Source organism: Lolium perenne, chromosome 7 (assembly GCF_019359855.2).
Source record: "Lolium perenne isolate Kyuss_39 chromosome 7, Kyuss_2.0, whole genome shotgun sequence".
Classification (NCBI taxonomy): domain Eukaryota; kingdom Viridiplantae; phylum Streptophyta; class Magnoliopsida; order Poales; family Poaceae; genus Lolium; species Lolium perenne.
Genome location: NC_067250.2, coordinates 72,296,016 through 72,311,471, shown reverse-complemented (window position 1 = coordinate 72,311,471; position 15,456 = coordinate 72,296,016).

The following is a 15,456-nucleotide window of genomic DNA, read 5'->3' as shown; positions in this document are numbered from 1 at the left end:
TTCATGAAACATAAATCCGAAACTTTCGAGAAGTTTAAGGAATTCCAAAGTGAAGTAGAAAATCAACGTAACAAGAAGATTAAATTTCTACGATTTGATCGTGGAGGTGAATATCTGAGTTATGAGTTTGGCATGCATTTAAAGAAATGCGGAATACTTTCACAATTGACACCGCCGGGAACACCTCAACGAAACGGTGTGTCCGAATGTCGTAATCGAACTCTCTTAGATATGGTTCGTTCTATGATGTCTCTTACTGATTTGCCGTTATCATTTTGGAGTTATGCATTAGAGACAGCCGCATTCACTTTAAATAGAGCACCATCAAAATCCGTAGAAACGACACCGTATGAATTATGGTTTAATAAGAAACCTAAGCTGTCGTTCCTGAAAGTTTGGGGTTGCGAAGCCTATGTAAAGAAGTTACAACCGGACAAGCTAGAACCCAAAGCGGAGAAATGCATCTTCATAGGATACCCTAAGGAAACTATAGGGTATACTTTCTATCACAAATCCGAAGGCAAAATCTTTGTTGCTAAGAACGGAACCTTTCTTGAGAAAGAATTTCTCACTAAAGAAGTGACTGGAAGAAAAGTAGAACTCGATGAGATTGATGAATCTATACTCGTTGATCGAGTAGCGCGAGATCGGAAGTTGTACTGCATCCGCCTACACCGGCAACAGAGGAAGCTAATGATAATGATCATGAAACTTCGAACGAGGAAACTACTAAACCTCGCAGATCGACAAGGGAGCGTACCACTCCTGATTGGTATGATCCTTGTCTAAATGTCATGATTGTGGATAACAATGATGAGGACCCTGCGACGTATGAAGAAGCGATGATGAGCCCAGATTCCAACAAATGGCAAGAAGCCATGAAATCCGAAATGGGATCCATGTATGATAACAAAGTATGGACTTTGGTAGACTTACCTGATAGCCGAAAGGCTGTCGAGAATAAATGGATCTTCAAGAGAAAAACAGATGTTGATGGTAATATTACTGTCTATAAAGCTCGACTTGTCGCAAAGGGTTTCCGACAAATTCAAGGAGTTGACTACGATGAGACTTTCTCACCTGTAGCGAAGCTAAAATCTGTGAGGATTTTGTTAGCAATAGCTGCATTTTTCGATTATGAGATTTGGCAGATGGATGTCAAAACGGCGTTCCTTAATGGAGACATTGAGGAAGAATTGTATATGGTACAACCCAAAGGTTTTATCGATCCTAAAAATGCTGACAAAGTATGCAAACTTCAGCGTTCAATCTATGGACTGAAGCAAGCATCGAGAAGTTGGAACCGACGCTTTGATAAGGTGATCAAAGACTTCGGGTTTATACAGTGTCATGGAGAGGCCTGTATTTACAAGAAAGTGAGTGGGAGCTCTGTAGCATTCCTGATATTATATGTAGATGACATATTATTGATCGGGAATGATATAGAACTATTAAGCAGTGTAAAAGGTTATTTGAATAATAGTTTTTCAATGAAAGACCTTGGTGAAGCATCATATATATTAGGCATCAAGATTTATAGAGATAGATCAAGACGCCTAATAGGGCTATCACAGAGTACATATCTGGACAAGATTCTAAAGAAGTTTAGAATGGACGAAAGTAAGAAAGGGTTCTTACCTATGTTACTGTGCAAGGTCTTGAGTAAGACTCAAGGACCTAAGCACAAGCAGAAGAAAGAGAAAGGATGAGTAATATCCCCTATGCCTCGGCAGTAGGATCTATCATGTATGCCATGCTATGTACTAGACCGGATATAGCACATGCTGTTAGTTTGACTAGCAGATATCAAAGTGATCCAGGAATAGAACACTGGACAGCGGTCAAGAATATCCTGAAGTACTTGAAAAGAACTAAGGATATGTTTCTTTGTTATGGAGGTGACCAAGAGCTCGTTGTAAGTGGTTACACCGATGCAAGTTGGAACACTGATCCTGATGACTCTAAGTCACGATGCTGGGTACGTGTTTATATTGAATGGTGCTGCGATGGTGGGCAAGCTCGAAGCAGTGCACGGTGGCGAAGTCTTCAACAGAATCAGAGTACATAGCGGCTTCAGAGGCTTCATCAGAAGCGGTATGGATGAAGAGGTTCATTGTAGAGCTCGGTGTGGTCCCTAGTGCATTGGACCCATTAATCATTTACTGTGATAACATGGGTGCCATCGCCAATGCACAAGAGTCAAGGTCACACAAGAGGCTGAAGCATATCAAGCTGCGTTACCACTCGATTCGCGAATACATCGAAGATGGAGAAGTAAAGATTTGCAAAGTACACACTGATCTGAATGTAGCAGATCCGTTGACTAAAGCTCTCCATAGGGCAAAGCATGACCAACACCAAAATGGCATGGGTGTTAGGTATATTACAATGTAATCTAGATTATTGACTCTAGTGCAAGTGGGAGACTGAAGGAGATATGCCCTAGAGGCAATAATAAAGTGGTTATTATTTATATCTTTATGTTTATTATAAATGTTTATATATCATGCTATAATTGTATTAACCGAAACATTAGTACATGTGTGATATGTAGACAAACAAAGAAGTTCCTAGTATATATGCCTCTTAACTAGCTTGTTGATTAATGGATGATTATTTTCATAATCATGAACATTGGATGTTATTAATAACAAGGTTATATCATTGTATGAATGATGTAATGGACACACCCAATTAAGCGTAGCATAAGATCTCATCATTAAGTTATTTGCTATAAGCTTTCGATACATAGTTACCTAGTCCTTATGACCATGAGATCATGTAAATCACTTATACCGGAAATGTACTTTGATTACACCAAACGCCACTGCGTAAATGGGTGGTTATAAAGGTGGGATTAAGTATCCGGAAAGTATGAGTTGAGGCATATGGATCAACAGTGGGATTTGTCCATCCCGATAATGGATAGATATACTCTGGGCCCTCTCGGTGGAATGTCGTCTAATATCTTGCAAGCATATGAATGAGTTCATAAGAGACCACATACCACGGTACGAGTAAAGAGTACTTGTCAGGAGACGAGGTTGAACAAGGTATAGAGTGATACCGAAGATCAAACCTCGGACAAGTAAAATATCGCGTGACAAAGGGAATTGGTATTGTATGTAAATGGTTCATTCGATCACTAAAGTCATCGTTGAATATGTGGGAGCCATTATGGATCTCCAGATCCCGCTATTGGTTATTGGTCGGAGTGAGTACTCAATCATGTCCGCATAGTTCACGAACCGTAGGGTGACACACTTAAAGTTGGATGTTGAAATGGTAGAACTTGAATATGGAATGGAGTTCGAATATTTGTTCGGAGTCCCGGATGAGATCCCAGACATCACGAGGAGTTCCGGAATGGTCCGGAGAATAAGATTCATATGTAGGATGTCATTTTATGTGAATTAAAATGATGCGGAAGGTTCTATGGAAGGTTCTAGAAGGTTCTAGAAAAGTCCGGAAGAAACCACCAAGGAAGGTGGAGTCACGGTGGGACTCCACCTCCATGGCCGGCCAACCCTAGTGGGGGAGGAGTCCCAAGTGGACTCCCCCTTAGGGGGCCGGCCACCCCCCCCCCCCCATATGGAAAGGGGGAATCCCACCCCAAGTGGGATTCCCACCCTAGGTAGGTTTCCTTTTCATATGGAAGGTTTTGGTTTCGGATCTTATTCGAAGACTTGGAGACCAACACTTGGGGTTCCACCTATATAATGAGGGGCCAAGGGAGGGGGCCGGCCACCCCAAGACCACAAGCTGGCCGCCCCATTGAAGTGGCCGGCCAACCCCTCCCAAACCCTAGCCGCCCCCCTCTCCTCCATATCTCCCGCGTAGCTTTAGCGAAGCTCCGCCGGAGTTCTCCACCGCCACCGACACCACGCCGTCGTGCTGTCGGATTCAAGAGGAGCTACTACTTCCGCTGCCCGCTGGAACGGGAGGTGGACGTCGTCTTCATCAACAACCGAACGTGTGACCGAGTACGGAGGTGCTGCCCGTTCGTGGTGCCGGAAGCGATCGTGATCAAGATCTTCTACGCGCTTTTGCAAGCGGCAAGTGAACGTCTACCGCAACAACAAGAGCCTCATCTTGTAGGCTTTGGAATCTCTTCAAGGGTGAGACTCGATACCCCCTCGTTGCTACCGTCTTCTAGATTGCATCTTGGCTTGGATTGCGTGTTCGCGGTAGGAAATTTTTTGTTTTCTATGCAACGTTATCCTACAGTAGGTTGTAGATAGGCTAGCTGCGGTTTCTCCCTTTTAATTTTTTGGTAGGTTGTATTAGGTTTTCTCCCTGTAATTTTATTTATTTTAATTGAGCTTGTAAATGACTTTATACATATTTTATTATTATAAAGAATACAATTGTGAGGATTATGGTCTTTGTCTCATACTTTTCTGATTTCTATTTCCTTTATTATGAGCATTTGAATTTGGACGAAATTTTATAATTCGAAATTAAGTTTTGAATTACGCTATTATTAAATGATATGTGATGTCATATGTATGTGTGTGTATTATTTGAGGTTGATGTGTTTATGCATGAACTAAAGATTTAGGTTTAATTTTTTTGAATTTTGAATTCAAGTTATACTAAGTCAAACCTCAGTTTTGAATTCAAATAACATGGGTTAAAGATGAGTTGAAATTCTACATCAAGCAATTGATACACTATGTTACAAACATTGTAGTTCTACGTTTTTTTAGTTTCTCCAAAATTTTGAAATGTTTAAAGATCATATTTGAATTCAAACTCAATTCCCAGTGATGACCTAGCTCAAATTCATCGCTGGAGTTCAAATCCAATCTGTTGCACTTATGAAGAGAAAATTTCAAAATTTCCCTCATTTTAGAGATGCATGTTGTGCAAATTAATAAATACCCCCTCGAGAGTCCTATCATTCGGGGTGTTACATCAATGCATTGATCCTTAGTGAAGATGGGTTGGCGGAAGTTGGTGGTGGCAATTTTTTGAGCGTGTGCAATGGTGTGCGTTCAGGGTTTGTTAGACCGGTTTGTGTTCCGGACTCGCTGTTGGGCGTTTTGGTGAGGCCTTTGGTTTTATGATGATGTGCGTCGGTGTGAGGTCCGAGCATGAGGCCATGACATGGCCACCCCTTCATCAACCTTGTAGGTGTTGCGACATTTGTAGTTAGTGAGGCGGCTTCTGTTTGATCTTTGTATTTTCCTTCTAATGCTTCGTTGAATATTTTTAATAAAAAAATTGTGTGCATCATTTTGATGTAGATGTTGGAGGCATAACCACCCTTCCGAAAAAAAAAACTGCAGACCTTAGCTCGTACAAAGTAATGGTGGTCGCACTCTAGCTACTTCCTCCTCATCATGATTGGGTGAAGAACCAAAAGAAATGACGAGTAAGCAATAAATTTAAAATGTACTACTCATGTTCTATAAAATAAGACCTATATTTTTATTCAAGAGTCAACAACTTGCAACTTTAAATAATAATATAGACAAAAAATTAACATCTACAAGAAGAAATCAATGTTGATAGATTTACGATAGAATATATATTGTAATATATGTGTTAAGTATTGTAGGTTATTACATTTTTTTCCAATCAAATAGCAAAACTTACAATGCATTGATTTTTTGATTCAAAATATACTCCTTGTTTTATGGAAGGGAGGTAGTACTATGAATTTGTCCTACTGAACTGATTTAAAATAATGCAATATGCAATCCAAATGCATTACATAGGAAAACCCTAGTCCTATAATTCAAGGGGTCTTTATTGTGGAATATATTTTCTCAACAATTAAATCTTCTATTTTTTAACATACAATGAAAAAGACACCATAAATGGGTTGGTAGAAAGTTTGGGTGTAAACTTAAGGAAGAAGGTGTAGCGCACGATTTAGCATTATGTTGTTTCGACCAGTTTTTTTGATCCATAAAATACATTATAGTATCATAGAGATACAATTTAAAGAGCTTACATTAATCACTGCATAACTAAGATACACGCAGTCGGCGGAGAAAAACATGGCCTGTATGACTGTATCTACTCGTGTATATCTAATGGCCAATAAAGCTATGTTTTTTGCCGTCACCCGACTATATGCGGGCATACGTTACAGACTTACAGCTCACCCTTCACACGTGTACACGCAGGTAGGGGAGGTTCGCCTCAGCCCGGTTGTCGCAGTGCAGCACCATGGCCATTTCCCATGACACGTACGTAAAAGCTTTGTGGAATCAGGAACCCCACGCGCTCCTTGCCCCCTAGCTAGCCTCCTTCCTATAAGAAGAAACGCCGATGCCTCGATCCAACGCCGCCAAGCAAATCATCACCAGCCATGGGTTCAAAGGATGGGCCACGCTTGAAGGCCAACCTGGGCTGCGGCACTAGCGCGACGTGGTCGTCCTCGTGCTCGTCCTCCGCGGCGTGGCCGGAAGCGAAGGAGGAGGAGAAGAAGAAGCCAGCTGCTCGCGGCCGCAAGCCGAAGCGAACCTCCTTCGCCTGTATGGAGTGTGGCAAGACGTTCCCGACCCAGCAGGCCATGGCCGGCCACTGCAGCGCCCACACCCGGGCCGGCGCCAGGAGGGCGCCATTCCCCACTGCTCCTCCAGTGGCGCCCAATGCCATCCAATATTGGTGTCCGCAGGTGCATGTCGCGCCAAACACTAACCCCATGCCGCCACTGGCTCTTAGGTATGCACCGTATGCTCGCCCTGTCGGTAACCAGATAATGCCGAGGCTGCCGTACCTCGATCTGAACGGGCGCCGGAGTAGCAGGACGCTGGCGACGGCTGTTCTTCCAACAACGAGTCCCGCGTTCCGGCCAGCGGCTTCGGCGATGTCCAACGTGCCGGCACCCGGCCGGCTTGGCTGGAGAGCCTTTCTTCCGATCTACAGCGCGCCACCGCCCTTCGGCGTGAATGGTGCTCCGCCGAGCGACGCCATGTCCTCGACGGATCAACTGGGGCACGCCAGCGCTGATCTCACGCTCCGGTTGAACTCCGGCCGGCACCACGCGCAGAAGGGGACGCTGCCTTTGCTCGAGTCACTAATGGAGTCAGACGGGCATCAGCAAGGTGCCGACCGTAAACGCAAGCTGGTAATTTCAGATTGTGGTGATCGAGGTAGGAACAGGGAGAAAGATCACAACCTGCAGATTGGCGGTTTGGATCTAGAGCTGCGTCTATGTCGCTGATTACTAACTGCGGTGGAGCTTAGCAGGGACGCGAACCTCAAACCGTCTGAATGTGATGCAAATATGCGATCGACCAGCTCGTGCTGATAAATTTCTGCAGACTTAAGGAACATGTTCTGATCCGTTTCTGCTCAAATAAAGAAAGTGATGCAGTTAGCTTGCACTCTCGACTATGGAAAAATAGTGCCGTGTTTTCCCTACTGATCCTTCCCTTTAAGATGAAATATGCTCATTTCCCCGTCCCCTTCTCTCTCCTCCCTCTTCCTTGAGAGTCCCTCGCGAGAGCCCGGGCCGCTCCCGAACCCTCTCCGGCGCAAGGACGGAGCCAGCAATGAAAGATAGGGGGGGCAGAAAGTATAAGTACAAAAAAAAAACTCTCACAACACAGTGAAATTTAATAGGTCTACGTAATAAAAATATGCGTTTTTCCTGGAATATAAATGAAGTTACATATCTATCAATTTGAACTCGGCTTTACGAGCACAAAGATCAAAAGTCTCAATAATTTCTTCAACACTAAACTTTTCTGCTATTTCTCTCTCTATGTAGACTATGAGACAATAGCGAAGAAAATCATCTCCCAACTTAGTGCGAAGACGTGTCTTGACTAGTTTCATAGCAGAAAAGGCTTGCTCTGCTGTTGCAGTTGACACCGGAAGAGTGATCACTAACCGTAACAACCTCTCAACCATTGGATAATCAGATGATTTGCCAGTCTTAATTATTCCTTTTGTCAATTCAGCAAGTGATTTTTGATCTCTGGATGGTTGCACGTATCAAACTGGAAATGTGGAAGCTCGCACTCCAACCTATCCCTCTCTTGACTAGAAAAATCAGCAGGATAGAATTTTTCTACTAGTCTACATATCTTAGACTTGTCAAAATTATCATATCTAGGATTCAAGGATGTACAGAGATCTAGAAGCTCAGTACCTTTAGAACTAAATCGATGATTCAACTCTGTCAGTTGTTGATCTATTGCAGCATTAAACACATCTACTTTGTAGTGATGGAATACTGTGGTGTTGTCATGCTTATTTCGAGATTTCTTCACATCAACATACCTAAAGTTGCAAAAAATATCAAAGAAATGTAAATCAGTTTCACTATTTAGACACTAATAAGTACGTTTATAAATGGGTAAGCGACTAAAGGAAAAGATACTTACTTCTGATTCATATCCGGTATGTTAATCTCATGCTTCAAACAAAAGGTGCCCACCTCTTCTATAAGACTATCCCATCCACCTTCTCTCAATTCAGCAAGCAATAGCTTTGTGTTAGAAACAATATCCAGTGCATTTGCAATATCCAAAGTTTTATTTTTATTTTGGAGTTTGACACATAAGACATCAGTGATCTTCATAATTTTCTCCATGAGGTGTAGAATGAAGACAAAATCAAATGTAACCAGAAAATTAAGGGCACCCTCGGCATCTCCTCTTGGACCCCATAGAACTGAACGGTCAATTGCTACACCTCTGTAATATCCCAGGTAATGGGGTTACAAACATAGAGCAAACAGATGTGTGCATTGCATTCATGCATAGAAAATCTGGGGAATTTTCGCGCTTTAAAGTAAAACAGTCACAGTAACTGAAGTTTCACTTGACCTTGGTGGAATTGAAGTAGCTCATCAAGTCAAGCGCTATAAACCTCAATGTGACTTTGCTAAAACCTTGTTTTGGGCAGAGATGATTTAATCTAAGGGTTAGATCAAATGGAACTAATAATCAACACAACAACACTTTACTCAAGGATCAATTGCTTGATCTTATAAAAGATCATAACATGGAATTCCTTGCCATAACATATGAACCTACCATTAATTGGAAACCAAGTAACAATAATTGGAGAAACTATTCTTCACTTATCTTCTCCATGTCTTAAACAAATCCATGATCCTACCATGAACCTCATGGTATTCATATTATTTCATTCTTGGAAACATAACAAGGAGATCCACTCTAGAAATATATATCCTTCTCTATTCCATATTATTGTACATCAAACCTAGAGAGGTGAGAGTTCTATAACAATTATTAGAGGAGCAATAACAAACCTTGAGCTAAACCTTGGATATACATCCAAGTATTCAAATCATCATCTTTAGAAAGAACCCTAGGATATTATTCAAGACAATCCCTAGAGAGAATCCATTTATGTTAAACATTGATATTGATGATCACATCATTCTCTATGGAACTTAATCTTAGGATGGAATTAAAGTCCTTCCCAAATGAGAGAGAGAGAGACCACCCATACCAATATTAGATTTACCTATTTAAGAATAAAGGACAACCTTGGAACTGAAGTATTAGGAGATTAACCATTTCATCTTGGAGTGGTGGGATAACCTAATATCACATGGAATAATAACATACCCCTGAATTGATAAGGTGAGGAAGAGACTAACCCAATTAAGCTAGACAAATGAAACCTTAGCCTAGATACCTAAGGAGATATTAGGAGTACACATAAACCCTAGAATAACCATTCTTAAATGAGAAAACTCAAGCTATGGAGTTACACTCAAGATAGTTGAGGCAACACTTGGATTTGAGGGAGAGAACTATTATTATACCCAGATGACCCTATCATCATTGTTTGAGAAGAACCCTAGCAGAATATCTCAGGCATTCTCCTGGGATATAAACTAATGAGGCAACCATAGAAGTTCTATCCTAGAAAGTAAAATAGAAGTGCTATACATCAATTGATCAAGACAATGCTTGATCATGGAACTGAGAAACCTAATTAATGAGAGATACCTTAGGAAGCCAAACCTTGATCATCATAAATTGAGTGATGATCATAAACCCTAAGAACTGGAGGTAGAGGTATTAAGAACAAGTTGATCATGTCTAATCCATGATCATACACTTGAGGTATGTGAGAATAAGTTAAATCCTAATAGGATTAGTAGATATTATTCATCACATGAACTCCTGGGGAGATCACTAGTAAGTAAACTCTAGACTTATATCCCAACCTTTAATTGTGAACCACTTGGTGATCACAAATAGAATCCTACCATATCTATATTTCATAAATTAATGAACCTAAGAAAACCTTAGAGTTAAACACTATACTCTATATGGTGAGAAACCATACATCCATATGACCAAAGTCAACTATAAAAAGAACTATAATCAATGTAGTTACTTTAATGATAAGTTGGGGATAATAATAGGAGTTAATTGGTACAAGATAAAACCAATTCTCAAATCCTTAGTAATTAGGGAAGCACATGAAATATTAAGCAAGTAACCACCTTATCATGGTTAGGGGAGATTAAACCCTAGCACATGCAATATGGTGTCATCCCATCTCTATAACCTAGAATTAAATCTCAACCCTAGTTTGTGTATCACTATGGTGATCATAATATAAACTAGGCCATAGTTGAGAGTCAAACCAATTGCCATTAGGTGAATCTCATTAGAACCCTAGGATTGCTCACAAACTACATCTTAGGTTTCAATTATGAACCTAAGATTAACCTAGTGTTAAATACCATAACTAAAATCATATGTGTGATCAACCACTTATCCCCATAAGTCAAACCCAAACTATGTTGAGAATAATGTTCACCCTAGGGCATTCAAGATAGAATTAATACAATTCATTAGCACATAGTTATGCACATAAAATAATAGGCAAGTGACAACCTTTTCAAATAGGAGGTCAAATCCTTAGAGATATTTTAACACATAAACTTATGCCATTAAGTCACCCTTATTGAAACTCATTAATAAGTAATACTTTGGAATTGTTTCATACAACGTAATACCAACAAAACTCCATATATCACTAAGTAATAAAACCATCATATGGATATTTGAATTCAAATCCCAATAATAACAAATAAACCAAGATTATAGTAACCACATTAAACTTTCTAATACATTATCAAAGTGGATGATGAGTCTTGGGCTATTCCTTGTATTATTCAATTAAGAAATACCTGCAACATAGAAAATGATTCAAATTTGAATTTAAACCAGGATTTAAAATAGAATTTGAAAACAGAAAATAAAAACAGAAAAGAAGAAAAGGGGAGAAAGGCCTTACCTGGTTACCTAGACCTTGCCAAGCCGACGCAGCCCACCAACCAGCCCATCGACACGGCCCAAACACCAGCCCAGCAGGAGCCCGTATACCCCTTCGTTAAAAAAGATCCAGAGGAGGTCGTCCTCATCCTCTCGACGCGCATGGACGCCAGCACAGAGGCGTGCTCCTCTTCTTCGCTCGCTGTCGCCCTCTCCTTCCCCGACGTCGTGACGAGGACCGCCCTCAAGCCGTATAAAAGCCCAGCGAAGCACAGAAGCTCGGGATTTCTTCCTCCTCTCCAATTTTCTCCAATGGCCGAAACCCTAGCCGCAGACCTCCGCTCGCCGCCGGCAATAGAGGCGTCCCCGTGCCTCGCCATGACCACCGTTGGAATCGCCATCCTCGACTTGCTCTGTATGCAAGAGGAATCGACCCCAAGCATCCTATAGCGCCGCCGTCAACCTTGTCTTCCCCGACACCGGCGCCATGAATTCCGGCGATCTAGACCACCAGAGACCTCGCCGCCAAGCTCGTCGTGCTCCTGGTGAGCCTCTCTACCGCACAACATGCCTAGCTTGCTCGATTGCACGTCGTAGCTTCGCCGTATCGAGTACCCGTGTGTACTGCCGCCGTTCCTCACCGCCGGGCACGCTCCGGTGACCATACCGGAGCGGCGCCGCCACCATTTGGCTCGTCTCATCCTCCCGAATCCAACGAGCACGCACACACCCTCGCGGAACCCCGGGAACGCCGGCGCCGACCACCACTGGCCACCGGTGATGCACATGGTTGCCACATCGGCACCATGTGGCAGCCACCGTGGCAATGGCCCACTGGCCAGTGGCTGTGGGTAGACTCTGTCTCGAGTAGCTTTAGCATTTAGCATTTAGATTTAAATCCAGGAAATTACTGCAATTTCAAATAATTATAGAAAAACCATATTAACTCAGAAAAATAAAAATAATACATCAAAATTCTTAGAAAAGTAAATTCTATTTAATAAAAATATAATATGAAATTTTTATTTTTAATGAAAATTTAATTGTTTAATACTTGTTATTTAAAGCCTTTAATTTTAATTCTAAATTCAGTTAAAATTCAATAATTAGGAAAAAGGTATAAAATAAATAAAAACCAGAAAGTAGATAAGGAAAACATTAAAATTAATTTTCCTTTTCTATTAACTTACCAAATCCTTATTAGGAGGATTTGAAACCCTGATTAATAAATACCTTAATTATTAATAGTTTAAAATAATAAAATATCAAATCTAATATTATTTTTATTTCAAAATTATTAATAACTTCAACTTTATTAATGAAGTTATTAATCCAATAATTATAGGGTAATTAGGAAACCCTAGTTCCATCAGAAACAAAGTGATAACCTCATCATTTCATGTGTAATCCTAAAACCCTAAATTAATCAGGAACCCTAGTTCCATTATTACAGGTGAACCCTAATTTGCTTCTAACCTAAACCCAAGGTTAGAACAGGTGATCATGGTACTTTAATTCAAATCATAGAGCCACCATTAGCAACTAAAAGACATACCTATGTCCACATAAAATGTAGAACCCTATCACTAGCAATTTAGTATTCCATGTATGCATATCACTAAACCTAGTTGATCAAGTAGGATCAACCAAATTTAAACCCTAGCTTCTACTGTCAAAACCATCATCCTTATTCATCCATGCTTACCATCACACCATTGTGATGAACCCTGATGGCGTGTAACTCACACGTTCGTTGGGAACCCCAAGAGGAAGGTATGATGCGCACAGCAGCAAGTTTTCCCTCAGAAAGAAACCAAGGTTTATCGAACCAGGAGGAGCCAAGAAGCATGTTGAAGGTTGATGGCGGCGGGATGTAGTGCGGCGCAACACCAGGGATTTCGGCGCCAACGTGGAACCTGCACAACACAACCAAAGTACTTTGCCCCAACGAAACAGTGAGGTTGTCAATCTCACCGGCTTGCTGTAATAAAGGATTAACCGTATTGTGTGGAAGATGATTGTTTGCGTAAAATGAGAACAAGTATTGCAGTAGATTGTATTTCAGTATAGAGAATTGGACCGGGGTCCACAGTTCACTAGAGGTGTCTCTCCCATAAGATAAACAGCATGTTGGGTGAACAAATTACAGTTGGGCAATTGACAAATAAAGAGGGCATGACCATGCACATACATATTATGATGAGTATAGTGAGATTTAATTGGGCATTACGACAAAGTACATAGACCGCCATCCAGCATGCATCTATGCCTAAAAAGTCCACCTTCAGGTTATCATCCGAACCCTCCGGTATTAAGTTGCTAACAACGAGACAATTGCATTAAGTATCGCGCGTAATGTAATCATTAACTACATCCTTGAACATAGCACTAATGTTTTATCCCTAGTGGCAACAGCACATCCACAACCTTAGAACTTTCTCATCACTCGTCCCCAGATATCAATGGAGGCATGAACCCACTATCGAGCATAAATACTCCCTCTTGGAGTCACAAGCATCTACTTGGCCAGAGCATCTACTAGTAACGGAGAGCATGCAAGATCATAAACAACACATAGACATAACTTTGATAATCAACATAACAAGTATTCTCTATTCATCGGATCCCAACAAACGCAACATATAGAATTACAGATAGATGATCTTGATCATGTTAGGCAGCTCACAAGATCCGACAATTAAGCACAATGGGGAGAAGACAACCATCTAGCTACTGCTATGGACCCATAGTCCAGGGGTAGACTACTCACTCATCACTCCGGAGGCGACCATGGCGGCGTAGAGTCCTCCGGGAGATGATTCCCCTCTCCGGCAGGGTGACGGAGGCGATCTCCTGGATCCCGCGAGATGGGATCGGCGGCGGCGGCGTCTCTGGAAGGTTTTCCGTACCGTGGCTCTCGGTACTGGGGGTTTCGCAACGGAGGCTTTAAGTAGGCGGAAGGGCAGGTCGGGGGCCACACGAGGGCCCAGATAGACAGGCCGCGCGGCCAAGACCTAGGCCGCGCCGCCCTGTAGTCTGGCCGCCTCGTGGCCCCACTTCGTCTCCTCTTCGGTCTTCTGGAAGCTTCGTGGCAAAATAGGACCCTGGGCGTTGATTTTGTCCAATTCCGAGAATATTTCGTTACTAGGATTTCTGAAACCAAAACAGCAGAAAACAGCAACTGGCACTTCGGCATCTTGTTAATAGGTTAGTTCCAGAAAATGCACGAATATGACATAAAGTGTGCATAAAACATGTAGATAACATCAATAATGTGGCATGGAACATAAGAAATTATCGATACGTCGGAGACGTATCAGCATCCCCAAGCTTAGTTCTGCTCGTCCGGCGAGTAAAACGATAACAAAGATAATTTCTGGAGTGACATGCCATCATAACCTTGATCATACTATTTGTAAAGCATATGTAGTGAATGCAGCGATCAAAACAATGTATATGACATGAGTAAACAAGTGAATCATAAAGCAAAGACTTTTCATGAATAGCACTTCAAGACAAGCATCAATAAGTCTTGCATAAGAGTTAACTCATAAAGCAATAAATCAAAGTAAAGGCATTGAAGAAACACAAAGGAAGATTAAGTTTCAGCGGTTGCTTTCAACTTGTAACATGTATATCTCATGGATATTGTCAACATAGAGTAATATAATAAGTGCAATATGCAAGTATGTAGGAATCAATGCACAGTTCACACGAGTGTTTGCTTCTTGAGGTGGAGAGAAATAGGTGAACTGACTCAACATTGAAAGTAAAAGAATTGTCCTCCATAGAGGAAAAGCATCGATTGCTATATTTGTGCTAGAGCTTTGATTTTGAAAACATGAAACAATTTTGTCAACGGTAGTAATAAAGCATATGTATCATGTAAATTATATCTTACAAGTTGCAAGCCTCATGCATAGTATACTAATAGTGCCCGCACCTTGTCCTAATTAGCTTGGACTACTGGATCATCACAATGCACATGTTTTAACCAAGTGTCACAAAGGGGTACCTCTATGCCGCCTGTACAAAGGTCTAAGGAGAAAGCTCGCATTGGACTTCTCGCTATTGATTATTCTCAACTTAGACATCCATACCGGGACAACATAGACAACAGATAATGGACTCCTCTTTTATGCATAAGCATGTAACAACAATTAATAATTTTCTCATATGAGATTGAGGATATATGTCCAAAACTGAAACTTCCACCATCGATCAT